General features: G+C 48.0%; 1 protein-coding gene across 21 annotated transcripts in view; it reads left to right on the forward strand.

The window, feature by feature from the left end:
- The window catches only part of FOXP1 (forkhead box P1), a 422,694-nt gene that overhangs the window by 41,406 nt on the left and 356,230 nt on the right, over positions 1 to 25,058 (forward strand). For 2 of the 21 annotated variants that reach the window (XM_072934612.1, XM_072934616.1), the window contains exon 1: positions 3,227 to 3,429. The gene's annotated coding sequence lies outside the window, so the exon portion shown is untranslated. 21 annotated transcript variants of the gene reach the window in all.

Genomic DNA, 25,058 nt, shown 5'->3' on the forward strand with positions numbered 1-25,058 from the left:
CTTTACGTCCGCCAACTTTTTGGGGCAGTACATGGTGTGTATCTCATCTTTTCATGGCTGATGTAAAAGGTAAAACAGCAGCTGAGTACCCACATGGGCTTTGCACCTACGCAGGAGTGCCAAGTGGGCCAGGAACCCGCCGTGCAGCCTGGTGATGTGCTCTGCAAAGCCTCATAAACCAGTGACTAAGGCAGAAAGGACTCCAAGGCCTGGCTCCTGGGACATTGGAGGTGTGGCATTACAGTAGCTTGGAAAACATTCTGACTTTATAACAAGTAACACCTATAATTACAGAGGCGTCATCACCTTCATATTTTTTTTTTTTTTTAGCTAACAAGCTGTAGTTGTAGCCTGTGTACATCCCTGCCAAAATCTGCGAAGTATTTGCTCTTGGGATGGTTCTACCGGTGGTGGGAATATCAAGCATCTTTCTCCAGGCACTTGTAAAACAATACAGCAGTAAACAATTCAAGCACAATTAGCAGCTACATAGGCAGAAGGGGAGGGAGAAGTCCCACCGCTGGTACTGTCTGTGGAATTAATCATGTTTTACAGAGTTGATATACTGGTTTGGATGTGTAAAGTTAAAAACAAGAGATGAAGAAGTAGACAATAAGTGTTTATTCGAGGATGAAATGTAAAACAAGTATTGTTTCATAGCGGTAGAGTGTTTAAAAAATGCTATTTTAACAGGTTTTGCTCCATTTTCTTCCTACTGAAGAAACAGATTAAGTAAAAAGTATAACAAGATGATGTTCGCTTTTAAAGCTGGTTGTCCCGCCAGGTGACACAAACCCCGGTGTCTCCTGCGGTACCGGAGCTGGAGAAGCGGGATGCTGAAATCTCCGCTCCCGGCTCTCGCCCGTTCCCGGCCCCGAGCGCTCCCCGGTCTGAGCGTACCGCTCCGGCAGCGGCGCGAGCATCACCTCCGCAAATATTTATTTGCAGCGATTTTCCGCTCTTAATTATTTAAAATATAATGAATTACGCATAAGTACCTCGCTATTAGGGTAATTCCAGGTCTTAATTGCTGCCAGAGCGGCTCCCAGCGTTCCGCCGGGAGGTGGCGCCGCGGGCCCGGCGCTGCTGCCGGAGCCGCCGGGGCCGGGCGGGGGACGGGGACCGGCACCGGCACCGGGACTGGGGGAAAGGCTGGGCACAGCGCGGGGCTACCGCGGGGCCCCGCGGTAACGCTCCTGACAGTGTGTGAAACCATCGCCCCCGGCCCCGGGTCCGTCCTGCGGGCAACCACACGAGATCGCCGAAAAAACAGGGAGGGAGGAAAGCCGGGCGGGTCAAAGAAAAGAGTTTTCCCCGAACGAGTCGGTCGCTCGGTAACTTGGCGGCCGGGCAGTATGCGCTCCATCCCCGCGGGGCGCCCCACCAGCGACCCCCGTCCCGCCAGCGCCGCGCCGCTGCCGGCAGCGGGCCGGGGTCCCGGGCAGGGCAAGGGGCTGCCCGCGGGGCCGCTCCCCTCGCCTGCTCCGGCCGCCGTCAAGCGAGCCCCGCGCCGCCGGAGGTTCCAAATCCATCGGTGCTGTTAAAACTGGCGGTGCACGAGTGCCGGAGCCGCAGGGCTGGGGCCGCCGGGTGGTCCCGGCTCTGCCCCCGCGGGCGCTGCCGCCCCTCTCCTCGGTAGCCCCGACGGCGCGGCCGGAGCGCTGCCGCTCCGCGCACCCACCGAGATGCGGACCCACTCCCGCGGAGCGGGACCCAGCCCGGTCCCCGGGACGGTCAGTCCCGCCGAACGGCCGGTGCGCGCCGCTGCGCACCCGCGCAGTGTTTCGAAGCGGTGTTTGCGCCCACAGCGGCGGGCGCTGCGGGGGGAACGCAGGCAGCGCCCGCCTCGCCGCTCCGCGCAGGTAAGGCGGCTCCGCGGGTACCTGCGGAGGGCACTCCGGGGTGCCCCGCATGCCTCAGCTCCGCTGGCCTGATGCCCCGCTGCCTCTCGAGCGGCCGCGGAAAAGTTGGTAGGGGTGCGCAGCGCTGCGCGCCCGCCGACGGGGCGGCCCCGGCCCGGGCGCTGAGGTGTCCCTCGGGGTGCGGAGGGGTGCGGAGGGGTGCGCAGGGATGCGCACCGCGCTCCACCGCCACTTTCGCTTCCCCGTGGGGCCGCCCCGCCTCCCCCGGCCCGGCCCCCCCCGCCCCCCCGGCCGTCCTCCGCGGAGCTCCGCGCCTGCGGGGCTCTCGCCCTTCACCCCCTGCGCGCTTCACCCCCCGCTTCTATTATTTTATTTTTTTTTTATTATTATTTTTCCCTTGCGCCGAGCCTTGTTTACCCAGCAGGTGGATGTGACGTCAGAGACTGACAACAGCAAAAAATAACAACATCTCCCTCCGCGGGGGTGTCGTGGGCCGCCCCCGGCCCGCCCGCGCGGGGCTGCGCGGGGCGGGGAGGGGGCGCGGGGCGGCGCGGGGCGGGGGCGCGGCGGGGCGGCGTGCGGGGCCCGCGGGCGCGGCGCCGGGCGGAGGGCTCTATTGTTATTTACCGAGCGGCGGAGCACGCCGCCGCGCCGCCCGGGCTCGGCGTGCCGGAGGGACGGGAGGGAGGGACGGGACGGAGGCAGCCCCGCGCCGCTCCGCGCCGCCGCCCGCCCGCGCCGCGGCCGCGCCGTGCTGGGCAGCGGCAGGGCCGAGTCCTGCGGGTGAGTCCGGCGCCCCCCGACACTTTCCCCGCTCCTCCGGGGCTGTTGCACTTTTCCCCCCGCCGGCCCCACGTGCCCGGCCGCCCCTCCCCGACCGCCGCCGCGGTACCGGGGGGGGTGTGGGGGGATGTGGGGCGGCGGTGCGCGGATGCGGAGCCCCCTCCCCGGGCTGCGGGGCCGCCCGCACCCCCTCCCCGCCCACTTTGGAAACTTCCCCCCCGCCCCGCGCTGCGCGCACTCCCCGCCGTGGTGGGATGCGGCGCGTCCCGCCCCCCTCCCATCCCTGTTCGTGCTTTCCGCGTGTTTTCCGCCGGGTCTCTCCGCGCCGCCGCGCAAGGGGCGCGTACGCCCCAACTTCGGCACTCGGAGCAAGAAGTTGCGGTGGGGCCGCGCCCGCCCCCCCCGTGCTGTGCCCGGCTGCCCGTTCCCCCCTTCCCGGGCACCTGTTGCGGCTTTACGCCCGCGCAGCCCCTTCCGCAGACGCGGAGCCCCGCGCCGCGCATCCGCCCCCACCGCTTGTCCCTGGGACGCGTTGCGCCCATCCCCCCCTCCTATTTCTTCTTCTTCTTTTTTTATATTTTTATTTTTTTGAAACGAACTGTTTGAATAAACACCCGCGCCTCCTCAGCTCAGCCCGGCGCAACTTCTCACTGCGCGGGTGCGGACCGCGCATCCTTCCCGCGCGTGTGTGAGCGCACGTCCCTCTCCCGCGCAGCCCCGCGGTGCGGAGCCTCGGGACGGAGGCGCGGCTCGCTGCGCGCCGCGGAGCCGCCGCCGGTGCCCGGTAAGTAGGGCCGCCCCGCGCACCTGCCGGCCCGCGCTGCGCGGCCGCGTCCCCGGGCAGCGGAGGGCTGCGCGCTGCAGGCGGCGGCCGAGCGGCGTGTCCGCGCCTCCCTCCTCCCCACCCCCGCCCCGCCGGTTTGTGGGTTTCTTTCTTTCCTGGAAAAAAAAAAAAAAAAACAAACCAAAAAAACACAACAACAACAAAAAAAGCCCCAAACCGACAAAAACCCCAAAGCAAACCATGGAGCGGGGCGCGGACATCTGCGCGGGCAGGGCTCCGCGGGGCGCAGCGCAGCCCCCTCCGCTCCGCCCGGTAACTATTAATGCCCGGGCGGCCCCGGCGCGGAGAGCATCGCCGGGCGGGCTGCGGAGCGCCGCGCTTTCAGCGACTCTTCTGCTGCCGCTTCGCTGTAATGATTTTAATTGCGTGTTTTTGCTTTGAGTGAACCAAGCCGAGCGCGATTACTTTTTTTTTTTTGTTTTTCCTTTTTCCCCGTCCTTTTCCCTCTGAGCCTGGCAGCGGCGGCAGCGCGCAGCCCTCCCGTCCCTACCCGAGGCATCTGCCGCCTGCGAGCGCTCTCTGAGCCGCTTCTGTAGAGAAGCTGGAGCCCAACTTCTGTGCTCAGAAGTTTAAGGTTTCATTTTTAGTAACTGTTCTCGGAGTGAGTAATGGATGTGTACTGCTCGTAGCGTGGCGTCTGCGCCATATAGCCTGCTGATTTCTCGGGTGCTGGATGGTTCTAAATATTAAAACAGTTCTCTAAACTGTGTTTCCTTTCCATACAGTTTTTCTAAACTTGGATTTTACCTGATTTGACCAAATGTTGGTGTCACTAGTGACAGATGCTTAATTAGACAAAGTTGCAAGCATGTCATCGAAGAAACTTTTTTGCCTGTGCTGTTAATCCACGGCTTACTTTAATATTTTGGAAAACAGGCATTTTGCTCGGTTTAGTATTATTTTTATAGTTTTTATTACTGCTGAACAGCTCTTACGTTTTATAAGTTTGAGAGAGCCTGAAATAACTCAAGTTCCCAGAGAAGCGAGTGTGGGCAAGGAGGTACCGTGCATCTCGGCAGCTACATTTGGGAGAAGACAGGGAAATCGGGGTTACTCGTTTCAACTTCTCTCCTCTGAAGCTTTTCCCCTGCACATTTTGTTTGAACTATCTCCCAACCATATTGAATGGACCAGGGCACTGGGGGAGGAAGCTCTCCACTAGTTACCATTCAAAAGGTGTCGGCTAAAATCTCATTGCAAAAAGGTATTGTAGCTTTAACATCTTGCATTGGCAGCATTCTTCCCCCTTAGTCTTTGGATTAGTCATTGTATGAGAGACAGGAAAAAAAAATCACTTTTTTTTTTTTTTTTTCTGGAAAAAGTAAAGTAAACAGCCTCCAACAAGTGAACCTTGACAACCCAGATTAAGGAAGGCAGGAGAGATCAAACAAAGCTGCTGCTGGGCTGTTGTCAGGAGCTGCCTCACTGAAAGCTCTGGACTATTCGATCAGGCAGCAAGGCTATATGTTCACTTATGCAGAAATGGACCATTACAAATGCTGATCTTTGTTGTGAAAGCAAAGGATAACTCTGAGAAAAATAACTACTATTTCAAACAAGGCTTTCTGTTGCTTACGGTTCTGATTGAAAAGTTAGTTTTTTGTGCATGGGCTGGGGTTTGGGGTTTGTTTGTTTTTTTTTTAAAGTGATGATGGTTTGAAGTGCATTTTTATACTTTCAGAGTGACTTAGGATTTGATTATGTTTACGCTGTCTAGAGCTGCAGAGAAGAAGGCATTAAAGTAGTGCAATGCAGAAAAACCTGAAAGTTCTGTGGAATTCAGCTTTTATTTCTGGATCGCTGAATTGTAAGGAAACGTGGATTTGTTTTTTTTCTCTCTGTGTGTAAGTTCTGTGTTGGTGTATAATAGAGGAGTTTGGTTCTGATTAAGCGCTGTATATTGGATGACTGCATTCCTACAGTTTGGAAAACTTGTAATATCTTTCCTTCAAATATGTTGCCAAGAAGTCAGGATGGACCTTGGTTTTGATACGCCGGGATTTTTACAAGACTATGTGTAATGTGTCTTCATGGCTGTATCACAGAGACTGTTACTGTGTAGTTTTTTAGTGGAAATAGCAGTACAGAGTATTAATAGACACTTGATTTTACTTCAGTAAACAGTTAGGATTTAGGTACCAATTGAAAGGAACAAGGGGAGTGGGGTTAGTTTTGTTGTGTGACAGTTTCATGTTTGTATTCAAACACTTGAACTCAAACTTTAAATATGTGTCCCTTTCATTCCTTTGAAGTATTCTAAAACAATGGAAATATCTATTTTTAAAAAAATCCAAGTAAGAGGCTGTTACCCTAATGTATATTAATCAGGAGGGAGACCAAGCGCACATCTGCTGAAGAATTAAGGAATCCTAAATCTTTTTGCATAAGCATTTTTTTAATTAGCAGTGCAGATCTCACAATAAGTACTTTATACTTTCTGTAAGGTAAGGTTTCATAACTCTCCTGCATAACTGACTCTAAAGCCTGTAGATTTTTTTATGGTATATATTTTAATTAGACAATAAAAAGTATGTGCATTAAACATGCACATGTATGCTATTAAGCCATTTTGAGTAATGTGTAATGTGTTTTAACATCTATAAACATTTTCTGCTTAAATCAGTTCCACCAGTAACTGTAACACAGCTGGGTTTTGCCCTGCTAGGAGAAGGAGCCGGGAAGTTGAGCAGGGAATTGTGCATCGGACATTAGCGTGCAGCATATGCCGCAGTGTGCATTTCTCATGGAGTGGATCACCTTTTTCCAGAGCTAAAATTCACATTATCATCCTTGATGTGATGTACTGTTAATATTTGTAGCTCCTGAATTACTCCTGTTTCATAGCACTGTAAAAATTACAAAAAAGGCTGGTAGTAAAAGGGCAAATGCATGGAATGTATCTAGTGTTTAATATTCGTATACCTCTTGTGGTCATTTATATAGAGAGATTGAACTGGATAACACAATTCCCTTTCTGAAATATCTGTTGAGCATAAATTTGTTTAGCAAATGAAATAACATATGCGCACACATATGTAGGATATGTATGTAAAATACAGTTATTTCGGCAATGCTGTCCAGTTATTTATGGGCATAATGATACTTCTGTCGTCTTAAATTTTCTCGAAGAAGCTTTAATAAATTTAAATAGATTATATGCTGTCAGAAAATAGTATAAATTTTGTTTACGATTCACTTGCTTTAAGGTACTTATACTAAAGAATCTCATTTAACCCCAAGACTGAGGAGCATTAAGTGGTGAGAGGAGTCTGCTGAAGAGCTGCTGCTGCCCTTTGCTCTTGTGATAATCTTAAATTACTACAATTTAATTGCAACTTCAAGGCACTGAGCTGAAATATTTTTCTGCAGCCGAGCCAGGGCTGAAGAAGGCTCGGTGGGGTTTTTGCAGGTAGCTGGGTGTCTTTTGGAAGTGCAGCGTTTGTTCAGGCCTCTCCCGCCCTTCCCAGCACATCCAGCATCGCGTGTGCAGGGACAGGGCGCATGGAGGGAGCTTTCCTGGGGGCTTCCACTGCAGAGGGAGCGGGATCAGGCCCTGCAGGGCTCGGGTGCACGAGGGTTTTGTTTGCTGTCTGTACTTAAGCTGAATTAAATAGCGCATTTTAATTATTCCTCAGATGAGCCTTGCTCTCAGGTTGCTTCCCAGAGCTTCTCTGTGCGAGCCTCTGCTGGGGGAGCAGGTGGGAAGGGGCTGGTGGCTGGAGGGGAAGCCCTGGGGGTGGTCAGCAGCGTGGGGACACGGTGGCACTCTGCTCTGAGCGTTGTGTGGTCCTCGTGTCCCCAGGGGTGAGCTCAGGGTGCACTGTGCTGGGCCTGATCCAGAGTGTGCTGGCATCAGCTGGGGCTTCTGCTGATGTCTCTGCCTTTGGCTTTTGGTCTGTGCCACTAACTCGTATCGCTGATACTTTTTCTCCCCCTCCCTCCACGTATAGTAGCGTGTTTTCACACCCGGCGAGCGCTTCGGCAGAGATGTGATATGCAGGAGAAGCCAGAAAGCATTTGCTAGGTGGAATTGCACTAGAGATCAGCAGCATCTTTGAGACCGTTCTTAGAGGTCCTGGCAAGCAAACTTTATTCCAGTGCTTCGAAAGGTATGGCCAGGCTGGGAGCACTTACTGTGCCACCGAGGACACGCGTCAGCGCCGGCCGTGCTGAGGCACAGCGGTGTTCAAATCGTGAGTCTGATTGTTTTTCTGTTGGCCAGATCCTTGTGAAGTGTCTCGTTGCAAGAAGAGGCAGAGAAGATCTTGTGGTTGCTAGAAGTGGTTGGTTTTGTGCTGACAGAAGTGCTGCTCGCAGCCTGCTCGCTGCGCGGTTCGGTTCCTGCAGCTCGCTGTGCTGGGAATTGCAGCTCCTGCAGGTAACAAGGTGATGCCAGTGTAGAGAGAGGGGGGGAAAAAGCCAGCATGGAATAAACCATGCAGTCATTAGAGGAGAAACTTAATTGTGAGATCGCTGTAGTCTTTTACTTTAAAAATACGTATTTTGTGCCATAGAGGAATCGGTTGTACTGTTTTGCAGAGATCAGTTATTTGTTAGTTGGGATTTCTGGAGTGGTTTAACACGTGCTCTTTTTCCTTACTCCAGCACTGGAGCTCCCAAGTCAGAGAAGCTGCTGGCTCTGTTCGTGTGGAGCCTTCTCTGCAAATGTGCTCTAGGGTTTTGTCTTTCTGTTCTCCTGGCACGGGTCTCTTCCGTGCATGCAAGTGAGCAGGCTTATGTCTAATGGCTGTTTGGATGTGGCAAGTATCCAGAATAATCTTGATGACTTTTTGTTCCGTGTCATTCTGCAAATGAAGACGGGATTCTATGGAAAGTGGGCAAAGAGAAGAGCATGGGCAAAATCAGTTTCTCCCTAAGAGGCACCTGAAGGAGGACTAAATAATTTTTCTCCTCTCATTGACCCTCCTGGTGCTGTTTTTAAAGCATCTCCATTTTAGTGCCTTGAAATTGCAATTAAGTTGTAGTAATTTAAGATTATTGCAAGAGTGCAAAGGGCAGTAGAAGCTCTTTAGAAGTCTCATCTCAACACTTAATGCTCCTCAGTCAGGGGGTTAAATGAGTTTCCTCAATGTGAGTACTTAAAGTAACTAAATCGTAAACAAAATTTATACTATATTCTGACAACTAATAATCTATTTAAATTACATTAAAGTATGTGTGTGAAAATTTAATTAAAGGCAGAAATACTGTCAAGCCCTGTAAATATCTTGACAGATCTACTGAAATGGAACCCATATCGTAAAATATTTACATAGATCTGATAGGGTACAGTGTTTCTGGGAGTGCTATTCTGAAACTAATTGTGGGCTTTTTTGCCTTCCAGTTTTCCGTTCAGTTGCAATGGTCTCGGAAAGCAACACAAGTAAATATACAGAATGTTTTATTCGGATGATTCTCCCGTGTATTGTTTACTGCTAATGGTGCTGTCTGTACAATGCCTGTCACTGGTGTGTTTTTATTAGGAGAACATGTTTCCTCAATAAGTTAGTTTAATTCAGAGGCACTGAATTAAATAAATGGGCACTGAAATGAAAAAACTGGCACTGAAAACTGGGCTCCGCAGCGTTCGCGGTGTGTCTGCGCTGGACATGCCATCTGTGAACCAACTTTCTCCTGGGTGTGTGTCCCAGAGCACGGTGCTGCAGCATCTCCTGCACTGCTGTGACTCTCGGTTGAATTGATTTTTCAGGTAGGAAGAGCTTACAAACTTTTTTCCAGGGTTTTGAACTCTATATGGAAGTGTTTCCCAAAGTGCATACGGGACACAGCACCCTCTTGCTGGTGCATCTGCAGGCATATCTGCTGTGGTATGGGGTCCAGGCTGTTTTTAAGATGAAGAATGTTTTGCCCCAGGTAAAACTTGGTCTGTCTGAAACTTCAGCCAGACTTTGGCCCTTCTTAAAACCCACTGGCTGGAATTCTGCAGGTGTTTTTGCTGGGAAGGTGCAGCGTGAGCCGCGCTTTCTCATCACCCCGTCATTTGTTGGAACAAAGTCCAGTTTTTCCTGGCTGGCGTGTACACCGTGAATCTGCAGGGTCGCAGGAGGAGGGTTTGGGCATGGAGAGAGGGATGTGATGGGAGCATGGTGCTGAGGAGCCCAGGCCAGGTGCTGGGCACTGAGTGCTGACAGCCCGACAGAAGGTGGCACAGTGCGGCAGGTTGGCTGCAGCCTCCAATGGCATCGTTCGTTTTCCCCTCTTCGCCAGACATTTCCTTTCATGTTGGATCTGAGTTTTAGCTGTACTTCCCGATCAGTCTTGTCATCTTGTTGCTAACAATTAGGGTCAAGTGTCTTTCCTTGGGCTCTCCGCAGTCTTCGCGTTGGTGTCCCTCCCCCAGCTCCCTGGCTAAGCTGTTTGTTCATTAATTAGTGGATGGGGCATATTAACACATCAGTAAACCGGAGTAGTCAGAGTTCCCAAGGCATCTCGGGAAGCCCTCTCTGGTTTTATGTGACCGGACATGCACTATTGCTGATTTAGATAGCGGAGCCGATGATGCCAAAGTGTTGTTAAGAGAGAGATAAATAGAGAGAGCCCAGCAGTAAGCAGAATGTCATGTCTCTATTAAAAAGCTTGTGATAAAGGAAGATAAAATGGTGAGGGGGGATTGCTGGAGTGTTCAGAGCAGCCACTAAACATCTGATCACAAAAATCGATGCTGAATTCCCTTTCCTGTACAGCACTTGCCTGCAGAATTCTGTCTGAGCCTGGGTCTGGCTGCAGCGAGCAGTGGAGCCCTGAAAGGACTTTTGTTCTTGCCAGAACGACGGCCGGGGGTTCTCAGGGATTCAGGAGCTGTCTGAGCTGGGATTCAAACATCCCTCCCTGGTTCCTTTTGAAGTGGTGTTCCTGGGATGCTGATGAAGTTGTTCCAGGCTCACGCTGGGGCTTGTTGCTCTGTGCTGCCTCGTACCTGGATTTCCTGGGTGCCCAGGCCACCTGCCTTCTGTCAGTCTGGAGGTCAGGCCTTGGCAGAATAACACAGAGGCAGATTTTTGTCTATTGTTTTTTTCCCTTGCCTGGGTGCAGGGGCTGCTCTGCAGAAGTGAATAAATGGAACTGATTCTAAAGAAGCGAGCGGGCGCAGCAGACGGGAGAGGAGCGGGGTTAATTCTCCCAGTGCAGTAAAACGTTAAATCATCACAGCCTTGTTTGCTGAAAGGATGTTGATCATTCCATTAAGGAGGATTAAGTAATTAACTGATATTTCTTTAGGAACCCATGTCAGTTTTAAAAAGCATCTTCCTGGTGTCGCACAGTGAATGTGAAGTGTATGTTTTTCTGCTGCTGGAAAGCTGGGAGATGAGTGTGAGACACCTCTTCCTAAGGAACTTCTGGGAATTCCAAGGGAGCAGAAATAGGGAGAGGGGTTTTCAGCTAAAATGTGCTGTTCCAATAGATTTTTGATAGCAAGTTTGTCTTCTATGGATTTTGTCTGGTGGACCTGCTGTGAACTCATTTCAAGGGTATTCTGTTTGGGATTAAGAAGTTAAAATCTTCTTGAAGTGTTCCTTTTGGAGCTTGCATTTTTATTTTTAATAGTAGTTTTTATGTTGTAATAGTGAGCTCACTGACAGTGAGTCATGAACTCTGTCTTCCATGAACCTCATGACAAATCTCTGTTAGCCGCTCGGGCAGCTCGTCCAGCCCAGTTCCCACGTTTTATACTTGGGCTGGAAGGAACGATTCCATTAAAATCAGTCTTGTAGATCCTCCTTTTCCTCCTGTGGCAGAAATCCCCTTAAAAGCAGTGCAGTGCAGTGCAGGGGGCTGTGGGGTACCATGGAGTGGCTCCAGACACCGGGTTTGGCTGGGAAAGGCTGGCAGTCAGGGGAGGATGTGCCTGGCCAGGGTTTTGATGCTGTCTGGTGCTCAGTCAGGTGAGAATTGTGTTTTGGGGACGATGCACATGCAGGTAGAGCAGCAGGCAGGCAGAGAAGGACAATGACAGTATTTTTTCACTGTTTCATTTGGGGCTGTGTGAGCGCTCCTGCAGCCCGTGCTCCCAAGCTCGCTGCCATGGTTCGATCCATTTTTTGCCTCAGCAAATCGCAGAATTTGGGATTAACCTCATCAGATTGCAGCTGTTTCTTGTATAATGGTCCCAACCTCTAATACTGCAGTTAGTGATACTGAAACTACACCCAAACTGAAATTTTCTGTGCAAGAGATGGATTCTGGCCGGCAAATAGCATAACCCAGTGGCACCAATTGTGTTAGTATTGATACTTTCTGCTTTCATAGCAGCTCTCCTTTTCAAACAGGGCTGCTTCAGACAGTGCCATGCAAACTGTTGATCAGTCCACTGTAAATTATTCCTCCCCCTCGGGTCAATTTCATAAATAGCTGTATTTCCATAACACAGGCAGATTTAGTTTCAGTTATGTGGCCTAAGCTCTAAATACCCCTGTTGAAATCATGGGAGCTCTCTTGGATGGACTAAGTTAAAAAAAATAAAATAAAACAAAATTAAAAGAGAATCAGTTTGGCTAGATAATAAAGTCTTAGAATATTCATGTGGGTAACATATAAGAAACTCTCTGGATGTCTGTGCAGAACATCATGACCTGTACCTGCATTAGCAGATTTAGAAGAGAGATTTTTCTCAGTAAGTTTTGCAATAGTAATAATGTCTTAACAGCTTTAGTAATTAATTTTAATCAGAGAGTTGTCAGGGGCCCTATCCTGCTGTCATTGAATTAAATGAGTACTGGGAGAAGGTGGCTCTGAAATAGCTCATAATAAATTGGTTTTGTTAGTTTTTAATGATATGCCTGTGCATGAGTGTTCAGATAATATATATTAAAGTTTGTAAAGCTCCTGAGTTGTAGGGTTGGGAAAGAGTAAATGTATTTTTCAGTGAAAAATTACTTGATACCTAAAAGGCTTTCAAAGAGGAATGTCAGAAGTATGCAGCAAAATTATTGTTTGTACAAGTATTTTAAATTTTTTCTCTGAGTTTTCTGAAGTCCAGCAGTGTGAGGAATGATGGTCTTGCTCAGGAAGCCTTTCTAATCCATCATTTTATTTACAGGATTTAACTGAGAATGGGAGAAACCCATCTTGGTATATTTCAGCTGATTTTTACCATGTTATCTGTTCTGATTTTTTTTTTTCCTTCGCTTCTATAAAACTGGTATCTGCAGCATTCCAAAGTACTATTTCATAGAAGTTAAAATGGAGCATTTCTGTGAATGAAACTAAAATATCTTAAGCCTATCCAGTGTATTCCTGGCATTAAATAGTCAGAGAAGGCTAAATATTTCCTATTTATTTTTCAGATTGGCTGGAGTATAGTCTTTCAGGAAAAGGGTCCTCAGCCAGTTGAAGGGGAAATCTGATTTTTCAGCAAGTGCTTTATATTTACTGAGGGATTCTGAGTGTGCAGAAGCGTGCTGCATGGAAATGGAAATTTACTGTCGAGGATTTTTAGGGATTTTAATCGATGCCATTAGATAGAGGCGCGCTCATAGAGAGGTAAACTAGTAAATCTGAACAAACTGAAAAATGGTAGCTATAGGTGTCTGGCTCTGTTATCAAACTTGCTGCCTAAGCCAGAGTTTATGCACTGTGATAATGCTAATGACCAGCAGAGCCAATGATGCATGACTGGAGGAAATCAGTGGTATAATCGGAAAAAGTTATCAGGTTTTTGTCATTAAATATTACTGATAAATAATACACTTCATTTTGAGTAGATAGGATGTATTTAATTCTGATGTGGAGAGTTTCAATTTAATAAGGGGCATTGCTGAGTAAAATGATAATCTTTTCTCATTTAAAGGGAAAAATAAAAATGCATTTGTTTCAGCATAACCTCCTAGCAGCCACCATCCACTGCTGTTGTCTTCACTGGTGTCTGATAGTGAGGAATATTCACAGCAGTTTGAGGTGGCTGCTTATAGCAAGATGTTTTATCTAAGTTACTACTTTGTGCAGAATTAATTTCATGAGGCCAGAACCAAAGGGGTTCTGTTTAGTATAAACTAGGTAAAATCTTCCATTTTCTGCTTAAAAATGTGAGTGTTGCAGCAAATATAAACTCTGTGCTCCATGCGGTGATTCCCTACAGAGCAATCTGCCTGTCCAGGCAGTAACAGGAGAGAAGGGATGAGGACAAAAGATAGAGATAAATTAGATCTCGTTTTGCAACTTATCTTTTAAGTCAGTGGGAGAACAAGGAAGAGAAGTAGAGCTTAAACTGAAGGAAGAGGGATATTAATAGTCTCTATAAAGGACAGTTTGCACCAGGAAAAAAGAAAAAAATCTGCTTGGCTTTTTTTAGCAGAACAGGCTAACACCCAGAGTAAATCTGTGTCATTAACTGAAGCAGTGCGTGATTTTTAGAGCATCTCTGCTCCTCGTGTGCGCCAGCGCCTGCGGAGGCTCGTCCCTGGGCTGGAGGCAGATGTGCTGCAGCCTTTGCCCTGAGGAGGCTTCTCTTGCCAGCTGCAGAACCTCTGTCTGGGTCAGCCCATGGCCCTGTTGGAGCAGATAGCACCAGTTTAGCCCAGCGAGTGGCTTTGTAACAGGGCCAGCATCTTCCCACCACCCCTTGGAGTCGTGCTCGAACGCCGAATCTCAGCTCGAGTTTCCAGAATTAGATGGCACAGTGAGTAAACACAGCGTACTTGCCAGTTCTCACATCCTCTCTTGCAGCGAGTATTGCAGCAAATCCTGCAGGTTTGACTCATCTCTGAAGTTCTTCACTGATATGAAACAGATCTTGTCTGCCTCTCTCAAAAGAGCTGGGAATGTGGCCTCAGCTCCTGAGCTCACAGTCCTTCTGGACATGAACACTGTTTGCTTGAGTTGGCCTCTCAGAAACATGGGCAGCTCTGAGTAACTTTAACTGGAGTTACTTGCCTGTATCTACTGGTAAAATTTGGCCTGCAGTTATCCTTTATTGAAAGCTTCATGGAAATACTTCGTTCTTGCTGTGCACAAATATTTACATTCTGGTAGGAAGATTTTTTTCCCCTTCCATTTCTTTGTGGTTTTTTTTTCCTGGTTGATGCCATAAACACAAAGAAAGTATAATGCTTTGTCTGGTAACAAGTAATATTCAAGTTTCCAACTTATATTTATCATAGGTCCGAAAGAAAAAAAAAGTCTGCCCATATTAGAAGTGTTTGTTGGACTGTAGTGAGCCGTGCAGGGTGGGATGGAGATTCTGCTTGACACGTGGGTACATTGGCAGGGGAAGGTCCTACAGGGCAGAAAACTTTCCTGGGTAAATAGAAGTGGTGTCAGGTACAGCCCCTGTGTTAAGAACAGCACGTCTCAGTGTTTCTGTTCATCGGCGTTGAATCACCTCCGCATGTTTCAACCTCTGCCTGGTGGCTGCTCTCGGCGGATTGAGGAGGAGGACACATCGCTCACAAAGGTCCACACGTGTGCCGTGACTCAGGCGCGCTCACAACTCCATGACATGCGTCAAGTGAGAATTGTTTCCTTGCAGAGCCTTTGCCTCCTTTGTTTTTTCTCCGATGAAAGCTACTTTCAGTTTGACTGTTTGACAGCGCGCTTGGTGCCGCACGGAGCGAGGGCTTGGTTCGCTTTGCAGTTGGGTAGACTCAGATATCTCAGCTTGTCCCTGGGTGTACTTCCCACTGCATCCCCTGTGCTTCAGCTGACCAGAGGTGAGACTGCACAGGAAGCTGGACTGGTGGAAAACTATCTTAAGCAGCACAAAACAGTTTTCTGCCGGTTGAACATCCTCATTGCATTCTGGAGATCAGAGGAGGGTCTGAAGGGGTCAGGGCCACCCCCTTGGCCACTTGATTGTGTTGGCTGTAACGTGAGACCTCTGCCAGAGGCTTTGTGTCTGGACGTGCTCTTCTCAATCTGGACAGAGGATCTTCTGGTGGGACCACCCTGCCAAAGGTGCCAAGTGTGGGTTTCCTCTAATTGTTAATAAGATGCTGCTCCCTTAGTGCCAGGTACTGAAGTTGTTACTGCTTATGTCCTGGCATCTCGTATTCTTTGGGTTTCCTTCTTCCCTGTGAGCTGTGGATGATGAGCTGGTCCAGAGGGTGGGAATTGGTGATGAGGGCACTGAGATATCCTGGTTACTGGCTGCTGTTGTTTCTTCTTGTTTTTATAATAACTTATCTGTGTGATAAGCAAATGCAGCTGCACATAAAACTGAGATAAAGCTGTGCCCAGCCTGCTGTGTGCCTGTGGAATCAGAGAGCCAGGCTGATAAGGAAAGAGGTGGCCAGAGCTCAGGGACAAGCTGACCCCAAAAAGGGTCTGTCCCGTGCCCTGTGCTCACTGGGTGCTGTGCAGGATGGTGTGCTGGGGGTGTGTGGCATGGGGGTGTCATGGGGGTGGCTGTGGTGGCTCTGGTGCAGGGACAGCCACAGGCAGTGTCGCCGGCGGGGCTGCTGGTGAGCCCAGGTGTTGGCGTGCACTGGCATCCACTCAGGCTTCCAGCGGGGGTTTGAGGAAAGCTTTGAATACAGTTTATGTTTTTCCTGCTTTTGATATGGGTGCAGGTGCACATTAATAGGAAGTGAAAGTGCCAGAGCCCCGAGGGAGCCTTGCTCGAGCCCTGCCAAGCAGGTACAGCCCACGAGTCTTATCACCTTGTGATAACCTGGCATGGTGTTGGCATGCCCGTGTTACGGGGATCATGGGGGCGAGGTGTGCTGCAGTTTGGCAGGGACATGCTCCCTCTACCCTGCTGTGTGCTCAGGGTTGGTCTCCCTCCTCATGTGGAGGCACCTTCATGACCCTGAGAGCTTCTCTTCCCTTGCTGTCCCTATGCTCCGATGCAGGTGGATCAGAGGAGTGTTTTGGGAGGGGTTGGCACCACAGAGCAGCCCTGTTAGGTGTTCCTGACTGCCCCCAAGCCTTGCTGTGTGACCAGTGTCTGGTGATGAGGTGAGGTGGGCATTCTCCATGCCCCATCAGAGCCAGTGGATAATTTTGGGGGAGGCTGGAGGAGGCTCAGTGGTGTGAGGAGAGGCTGGGTGCTCACTGGCCAGGGCTGAGCCTGGGGCTTTCCCTGTCAGTAGCGTCCTTGGGCACTGGTGGGGACTGGTGTGGTGTGTCCAGGGAAGTGAGACCCAGCCCAGCACCCAGCTGCCTGCCCTGGGGCCTCCCTGGTGTTGCACAAAGTCATTTGCCTTCTCCAGCTGACTTCAGCCTGTTCACTGCCTGTTTTTGCATTGCCTTGTTGAGGAATTGGAATGTGCAGCCTGTGAAGTGAGGCAGCAAAGTGTTAACCCTCACTTTTAATTATTACCTTTATTTTTGGAAAGGAGTAGCAGCCAGAATAAAATATTTAGTAGGAGTAAAATTCTTGTTACCCACCTTTTGTTCCTGCTTGGTTTGTGCCCGACCTGAGGTGTGGATATCCCCGGGAGTGGCTCATGTGCAGGTGAGCAGAGCTGTGGTCCAGAACCCCTCCTGTCCTCACCCCCTCTCTTCACCACGTGCTGAGGTTCCATATTCTGCATGTGCAATTACTGTATGCTCCTAAATTACCCTCACCTTGCATTAGGGCTATTCACTGTTCATTCCTACCTGTCAACACCACATCTGATTGGAACCTTAATTGCTCTGTGTGCTCCTGTATTTTCCCCTCACCTCCTGGAGCAGAGGGAGGGTTTGTTGCAGGGAGAGTCCCAGCCAGTGTTACCAGGGTTTGGGCTCTGCTACTTCCCAGGCTGCACATGCAGTGAGTGCCTGGAAAAATGCCCCTCCAAGTCATGACAAATTAAGCGTTGCAGACAGATGCAGAGATGAAGCTCTGGGAGGAGATGTGTGACTTGGATCCAAGAGTTGTGAGATGTGCAAAGATGGAGAGGAAAGCAAACTACTCATCCAACACATGGGGGCTGTGGTGCTTGTGCCCCAGGGTGCTCCAGTGCAGCCATCCAAAGGCTGCTGAGATCTCTATTGTCCCACCCATGTCCCTGTCACCATAGTGCTGCAGGAGATGGTTGTGCCATTTTTGTTATTATCAAAGTAAGTAAGGGAAACCCCATTTTTCTCTAGCATGGCAGAACTCTGTTTCTAAGTGAGCTCAGTTTAATTCCATTTTTCAAAGCAATGAGAGTTATTTCATAGAATTAGGATCACTAAAGCTGGAAAAGGCCTCTAAGATTGTTGAGTCCCAACCATTCATGGTACCCCATCAATAAATCCTGGAAACTCTGAGCATCCTGTCTGTGCCCCCTGTCCCTCTCAGGGCCTCCATGTGTGCTGCATGCACTGAATCACATCTGCTACGTGAGTGGGAGTGTGCAGGAGGAGACCAGGACTTCTGAATGGCAGAAATGAGACTGAGGAGAAGAAATTAATAGGAGGCAGATGAAGAATTCCTGCATTCACACAGCCTCTTATTCAGATCCCTCATCATGGCAAAGAATTGGGAGGAACCTCTGTGGCCAATTGGGGTGTCCAACAGCAATAGTGTAGGATATGTCTTCTAGCAAAAAAAATAGGCAGTGGTTGATTACCTCTTGGTTTTAAATAAGTGTAGTATTGAGTGCAAATTAAAAACAACCTTGAAACTGCACAGATTCATAAAACTGTACACTGGGATTTTAAAAATTACCTCCATTGGAATCCTGGAAGCATCTGTTACATAATTAATGCACTTAAAAATATACTCTATTTATGATTAATCCAGCGCTGTAGTGTGTGCTAGTTAAATGCCTGGATCCCAGTGTGCAGTGCGAGGAAAGAAATGCAGTTGTAATCTATTTGATGGTTATAGGAAAGGACATTTGCTACAAATAAATACATTTTCCTTAGTCTTTTTATTTGTCAGGGCCAAGCTTATGTCTGTTGTGCTGAGTTTTTTGACTGGTAAATGTTTTGCGATTTGTGCTGATAATTTTGTACATCTACTGGAAAAAATAACTCAAGAATAATTAGGGAGATTGACCATAGAGTAATGTATCACATGGGTGACAATGTTGATGATCTTGGGTATGGTATATACCATTAACAGTGCTAAGGCTTAGTACTGCAGAGCTCTTCAAACACTCTCTGAGTTACACAAATGCTGTAGGGGATGCACGTCTCTCCTTGCCAAAGTTACTGGATGCCTTGGGTCTCCTCTCCAGAGAAGTACTCCAAGCTGAGACCTCTGGGTGAGAGTGGTGGAGCAAGCACAGCATGCACAAGTAAGACTTGACAAACCTCAGCCTGCACAGATTTTTTAATCAGGAAGGCTTTAGGGGCTCTGTAGCCTTATTTATTTTGGAGACTTAGAGTTGGCACCCAGCCATGGGGTCCTGGAGCAGTTTCTGGCATCACACTTCCTCTGACAGATTTTTCTCTCTGCCCTTGGTTTCTGTTCCTTTTTTCACTCTCACCCTTCATTGGACACTGTCTGGTCAGGTTGGTGCCAGCTAAAATCCTTCCATCTTACTTTGGTTCTGTAAAGTATTCCAGAGTGGTGGTCCCACCTTGTGGAGTGCTGTGGGTGGCTGGATCCTGTGTTTCCCTGCCTGCCTCTGGCTGACTGAGCATCCCAGGTGGAGCAGCAAGAGCTGCACGGTGCTGTGGAAGTCTGTTAAAAGCTGCTTTTCCAAATGGTTCTTTTTTTTTTTTTGTTTGATGTGAACAATTGTGTGTGTTAGCTCAGGAAGGATTTTGGGATTGAGTGCTACAGGTCCTGTTGCACCAGGGCTGTGCTGTATGGCTGCTGGACTGTGAAGGGGATCACCTGTAGAGAATCCACACGTGCTCTTGGATGTACCTGCCGTCAGCAGCGTGGCACGGTGTGGACATTGGGCTCTGCCCTCATGCTCCAGCCCTGCCTGGACACAAGGCAGTAGTGATGGGAAGGGGAGGACAGCTTCTCCCATCTGCCTTTGGTGTCCCCATGCCCAGCTGTGTGATGTTTCTGCACCAAACCCAGTGCTGGAGGCTGCAGGGACGTGAGGGGTGTGCAGCAGCCCGGCTCTGCTCCACCATCCTCTTCTCCATCGCTGACGCTGGAAGCAAGTTCCTAATGAACTCAGCTTTCCACTTACTGTTGGCTGTCTTGTTTCTGCACTTCAGAGCCCCTGATGCCCCTTCAGAATGTAACGAGGGAGGAGCGAGCCTGGTTTTGTGGGAGGCGGAGATGCTGAGATGCATTTACCTGTGGTCTGTGCTCTGGGCTCGTCCTCGCCGTTAATCCCAATGGAAACGTTTCTTCTGACTTTTCCCACTGTATAATGCAAAGCCTTGTTATCTCTGCAGTACAAAAATGCACTCAGCATGGGCTTTTCCTTTAGTCCTGAGGAGAGATGGATGTTGAGATACGTGTGCATAGGCTGTATTTCAAGCAAATTAGGACAAAAAAATAATTGATTACTATTGGTAACTTAATTTTCTGCAAACTAAAGAGCCCCAAAGAGAAACCCACTTCAAAAGCTCTTTGTTTCCTCCTTTTTTGTTGTTTTAACAAAAGCTACGTTCTAGCTGTATTTCAGTGGTCTCTGGTTTCAGCCACTTTCTTTGATACCAATTTGTGTGAAAGCAGTTGTCAGACAGAAGGAAATGATAAAATCTACGAATTAAGGCAAAGGATGAGAAGGGCAGTGGGTAGCATGAAATGGATAAGTGTTGGGATCTAACGAGCATTCCTGCAAGCAAACCTCAGTTCCTGTGCTTGTAACAGGCCAGGTTGGTGATGTTTGGCGAATTTAATGTTTGGGGTGGGTGGCTGATAAAAACAAAGAAGATTTTAGGGAAAAGCAGAATCTGGTGACTAAAGTAGTGCATATTTATTTTTAGAGCTTGATTGCTTTTGAGTTGCTAGCATTAGGAAAACTTCTTAGCTCGCATTATACTGCAAATTTCTTTAATTTATTTTTAAAGTGGAAATTTTGCAAGCTGACGTTTTGCAGCATGCGTAGTACGCTTTTGGCTGACAGCATTGTCTGGCAAAAGAAATAACCAAATTATTATTCAGTCATGGATTTTTAACAGCCGCAAAGCAAGTGGATGTTAACTAAATGATGCAATTTATTCCCTTCCTGCTTATTGCCAGCTTGCCTATTACAGAGAGACTGCCAGCTTTAAATAAGTGGTACCCAGATGGTAGTCGCATGACGCCCACTTGGTTACGGAGCCTAAGCAGGGAATAACTCGGCAGCCACTACAAGCTGTGGGTCAATTGAGGGGGAATGCCTGTTGCTTCACAGTTTTGCATATGTAAATCTGTTAATGTTATGTCAGTATTGTGCGGTCTAAACACAAGCATTGCCTTTCTCTGGGGCCCAGATGAACTTGGATCGCAGCCCAGTTAATGAGGAGCGGGCGTGCGGAGCGGCGCTCGGAGGCAGCGGCTGCCGCTCGCGGCCGGGATGCTCTGCTCCAGCAGTGCTGGGCCCGGAGCAAACAAACACCTCCTCTATTTTTAGCCCCGGCACGGAAGAGGGCTAGGTTGGCTTGGCTTGGCTTGGCTTGGCTTGGCTTGGCCCGGCTCGGCCTGCGCTGCTCGCTCTGTCTGCCGCACTCCTGCGCTCGCCCTGCTCGGCTGCAGATGTGGCGCGGCCGCCTCTGAGGAGTCATGAACTGTGTCGTCTGCGCCCTTCAGCAGCCAACATCTGCTGCTGCTGCCTGCTGCAAGAGGCATGGAAACAATTCTGCGGAGAGCGCTCAAGTTTGGCCGCGCAGACGATTACTTTATATTAATTGCAGCGAGATAGTTACTGTACCAGTCAGGTTTGAAGCCAATCCTCCTCTCCCCCCTCCCAACCCCGCCTTTTTTATTATTGTTTTAAAAGCAGTAGTTAAAATTGTTTGACATGGGAATGCTTTTTATTGTTGATGATTTCTGGTTCTGAAAAGTTTATTACAATGGGTGAAAACAACAACCAAAAAAACCCATAAAAAGCTGGGGCTGTAATATGCTTATAGGCTGAAAAAGTACCAATAGTGTTGATATAACCAAAGAAAATGTTCCTGGAGGTATTGTAAATTTTATGTGCCAGATGAAAAGCATTAAGTGTGTTATTTTTCACGAAGGAAAAACATTCTGATTTTTAACCATTTTGTAAATTATATTAATGCTGTAATATGGGCCTGTTCCAGGAGTGCTCGCCCCATGAGCAGGTCTCGTGGGGCATGGGTTGGGGGCCCTGCTTGGAGCAGGTCTGGGTACAGGGACTGACCAGGCAGAAATCTTGTGTTTTCAGGCCAAACACTCTGTCTTTGTTTGCTTTTTGAGTTTTTTCCCCCTCTCTTCTTTTTTTTTGGAAGTTGCAAACGAGACTTTTAAATGCAGCAAGAGTAAAATTTAGGGAGAAAATAAGCCGCTTTGGAATGTAGCGGAAAGCTGAGATGCTTCAGTATTTTATCTTTATTTTGCTAATTATTTGTCATGGAGATCGGAGTTGATTCCCTGAGATTTCTTTTAAGCCTCTTAAGATTAATTTTTTTTGGCTAATGGTAATTTTCCTCCGCTTGATGCTCCCCAGCTAGAGCGTTACTGCTTAGCAGCATGGCTGGGGGAATAAGCTCAAGGTTCAGAACATGGACTAGCAAAGGGAAAAAGTGATGAGGAAAACCAGAGCGTCTGGAAGTGCTGTAGGAATTGTGTGGAGGGTTTATAATTTGGGGCGAGTCCGTCATCCCCATCGCTTGGGCTGGAATGGGAATTTGTACAGCAATTGTGCTTTTTGATGGAAAATTAGTTAGCAGTTGTTGAAGAGCCCGTAGCAAATCCTTACACAATAAAGGTAAATCAAGCTCAGCATTGGTTTATGTGTGATTTTTTTTAGTTCCCTATATTAATGTGAGAGCTATAGCTTCCCCTACTGAAAACTTAATTAGGCAAACAGAATGCTATGTTAGCAGACACTTACAAACCCAATGTGCTCACAACTAGATTCAAATAAGTTAATAAGAGTTATATTAGGTGTTTCTAATGGTACTCTCCATTTTTTAAAATAAATGCTGGCTTTGGTAATAAGCCACCCACACCTTTTTGGGTAATAGTTTAATTGAAAGGCTTGATTGTGTCCATTGAGTCGCAGAGAATCCCTTCTGCTGTGTGCTGGGGTAGTGCAGGTCTCTTTGAACCCTTTTTATTTGGGTGCCCGATGTAAAGCCCCCTTAGGAAAAAACTGGGATGAGGGAAGGAAACAATCTGTTGTGGAGTACACGCAGAAGAGCCAGCAGACAGAGCAGAACAAATCTGCAGAGTTAGTGTGGGTGTAGGGGTGCGTGCGTGTTTGTGTGTAATGTATTTAAAATGCCAATAGCTTATGCCTTTTGAAGGCTCCAAATCATAGCTGTCATATTAGCTATACCATTTCCAAAATTAATGCCAGGAACAGACTGATACTGATGGTTCAAAAAAAGCATCATTATTCTGTGACACTTTTTTTTGGGCTTTTGACATCCTCAGTTAAAACAGGTGTGGTTTCCATTAAGTGTTCCTCAAAAATTGTTTGCTGAAAGGATTTTGATTGCAAATTGGAGGTATTTCTTAATTTTTTTTTCCCTCCAAGAGGACAGAATAACAGGGGGAGAGTGAGGGAGCCTTCTTACTTTCCTACTGATTTCAGCAAAAAAGATTTTCGGACAAAGAGCCTTAATGTGAAGCCTGCAAATTTAAATTACTGTCAGAAATGTGAGACTTTGTTATTTCATAACTATTGCTGCACCATGTCCTCCACATCTTTGTGCTTCTGTCTACAAAGCGGGAGTGGGAAAAGGTTGCCATGTTAAGAGACTGCTGGAGGATTTAAATATAATGCTTGTGAAATGCTGAGGTCATCTAATGTAGGGCGTTTTGCTAATAAAAAGGATCAATGTCTTCAGTCTGCTTCAACTTGACCTCTGGGTTGGTGTGATGCAGTGGGTCTTAGGTGTTTCTTAGCAATGTTTTTTTTCCATTGTAGCAGAACAAGCCTGGTTTCGAGCCACTAGCAGAATTGCTCATGGTTGCTGACTTAAAAACATTTATTGAACGTCAATAAAGCAGCTTTTTTTTTGGTCACTGTGTTCCTACAGATCACATCCACCTTAAAATTCATTTATGCTAATATGAACATGTGGCCAGTAAAAGTGTGTGTCTGTGTGGGGTATGGCAACCTTTAAGAGAGCAGAGCTTGATTGCCTGGTAAGGATAATCTTACCAAAAAAAAAAAAAACCTAAAAAAAAACCCTAAAAAAAAAAGGCAACAGTGCACAAAAGTGCTGTTAGTTTGTCAGCATTTTACACAAACCTTCAGTGCTAAGAAGTGCTCAGAGCACAGCTTGAGAGGTCCTTTCTGAAGCCGAGATGGTTTGGGGGATTCCCTCAGAGAAGATCAGATAAGATAGTAAGTGGAGGATTTGGGTAGAAAAGTGGTTTGGAATTGCAAATCAGTGGTTTGCCCATAAGTGCTTTGGGTTGGCTGTGGTGTCTTCTGATCATATATATATATATATATATATATATTTTTTTTTTTTTTTCCCTCCAAAGATCTTGAGTATTTTTTCACCTGCCTTTAAACTCTCTCAGAAGGGTCCTGATTTTCAAAGGCTGAAGATGGCTGCTCACTCCAGAGCTCTGCGGGCTGATGTGAAATCACTGCTTGTTCTCTCGAGGCTCCTGATCTCGGGCTCTGATAGAGCTCCTCGCTTTCAACTGCTTCAGCATAATTCAGTGCTTTCTTGAACATTGTAGGAGGTTGAATAAATATGATTCCTACAGTATGTATGTATACATAGCTCTATGTATGTATATATAAAGCGATGAAACTTGGACATGCTGGGTGTTAAGCAACACGCCAAAAGCAACAGGAGGAAGCAATGTCAGAACAGGACTGAAATTTATCTGTTGCTCACTGGTGATCCCACAGCTGGGCGGGATCCAGCTGAGCAAACTGTGATGTGGTGACTGTTCTCTCTCATCCCACACAATGTACTTATATTGTAAAATATATATTCAAATATTTAGGAAGTTGGACATTCTTCTGTGAGGACTGGAGGATGGTAGCTCTTGGATCAAGCTCTCTAGACCTTGGGTATTTCTTTACTGAATGAATGTAAAGCCTTCATCTAGGAGGAAAAAAAATAGATTTTACAAGTTTAGCAACTCTACCAACACCTGGCTGCACAGAGGGATAAGTAGGAATGAGGGTTTTGTTGTTCTTAGCTTTTTGCTCATCTTGGAAAAGCAGGAGCAGAGGGGCTGGGTGGCACCAGGCTGTGTCCATCCCCACTGGTGGCACAGACAGGTCCCAGCTGCCTGGCACCTACCTGGGCTCCGAGGGACTGGGGGGACACAGCAGGTCCCCACGGCAAAGCTGTTGGAGCTGCATAAAATGCTTTGTTTTGCTCGGATCTATGAGAGCCTGGTCTGATCACTGGCACGCTGTCATTCTTATCTTCCCTTGGACTTGTGGCTCTTGGTCTGGTCTGCTGTGTCCTTCACCTTTGAGCAGGGTTTGGGCTATGCTTTCTGCCTCAGGTAGGAACAAGGTGGTTTTACAGACAGCACCAGCAATCAGCTGCTCTGCTTGTCCTGCATCCCCAAAACACCTTCCACACCTTTTGTCCTTTTTCTAGTGTCTTAAAACCCATGGCTTTGTTTCATC

Source organism: Taeniopygia guttata, chromosome 12 (assembly GCF_048771995.1).
Source record: "Taeniopygia guttata chromosome 12, bTaeGut7.mat, whole genome shotgun sequence".
NCBI classification, from domain to species: Eukaryota; Metazoa; Chordata; class Aves; order Passeriformes; family Estrildidae; genus Taeniopygia; species Taeniopygia guttata.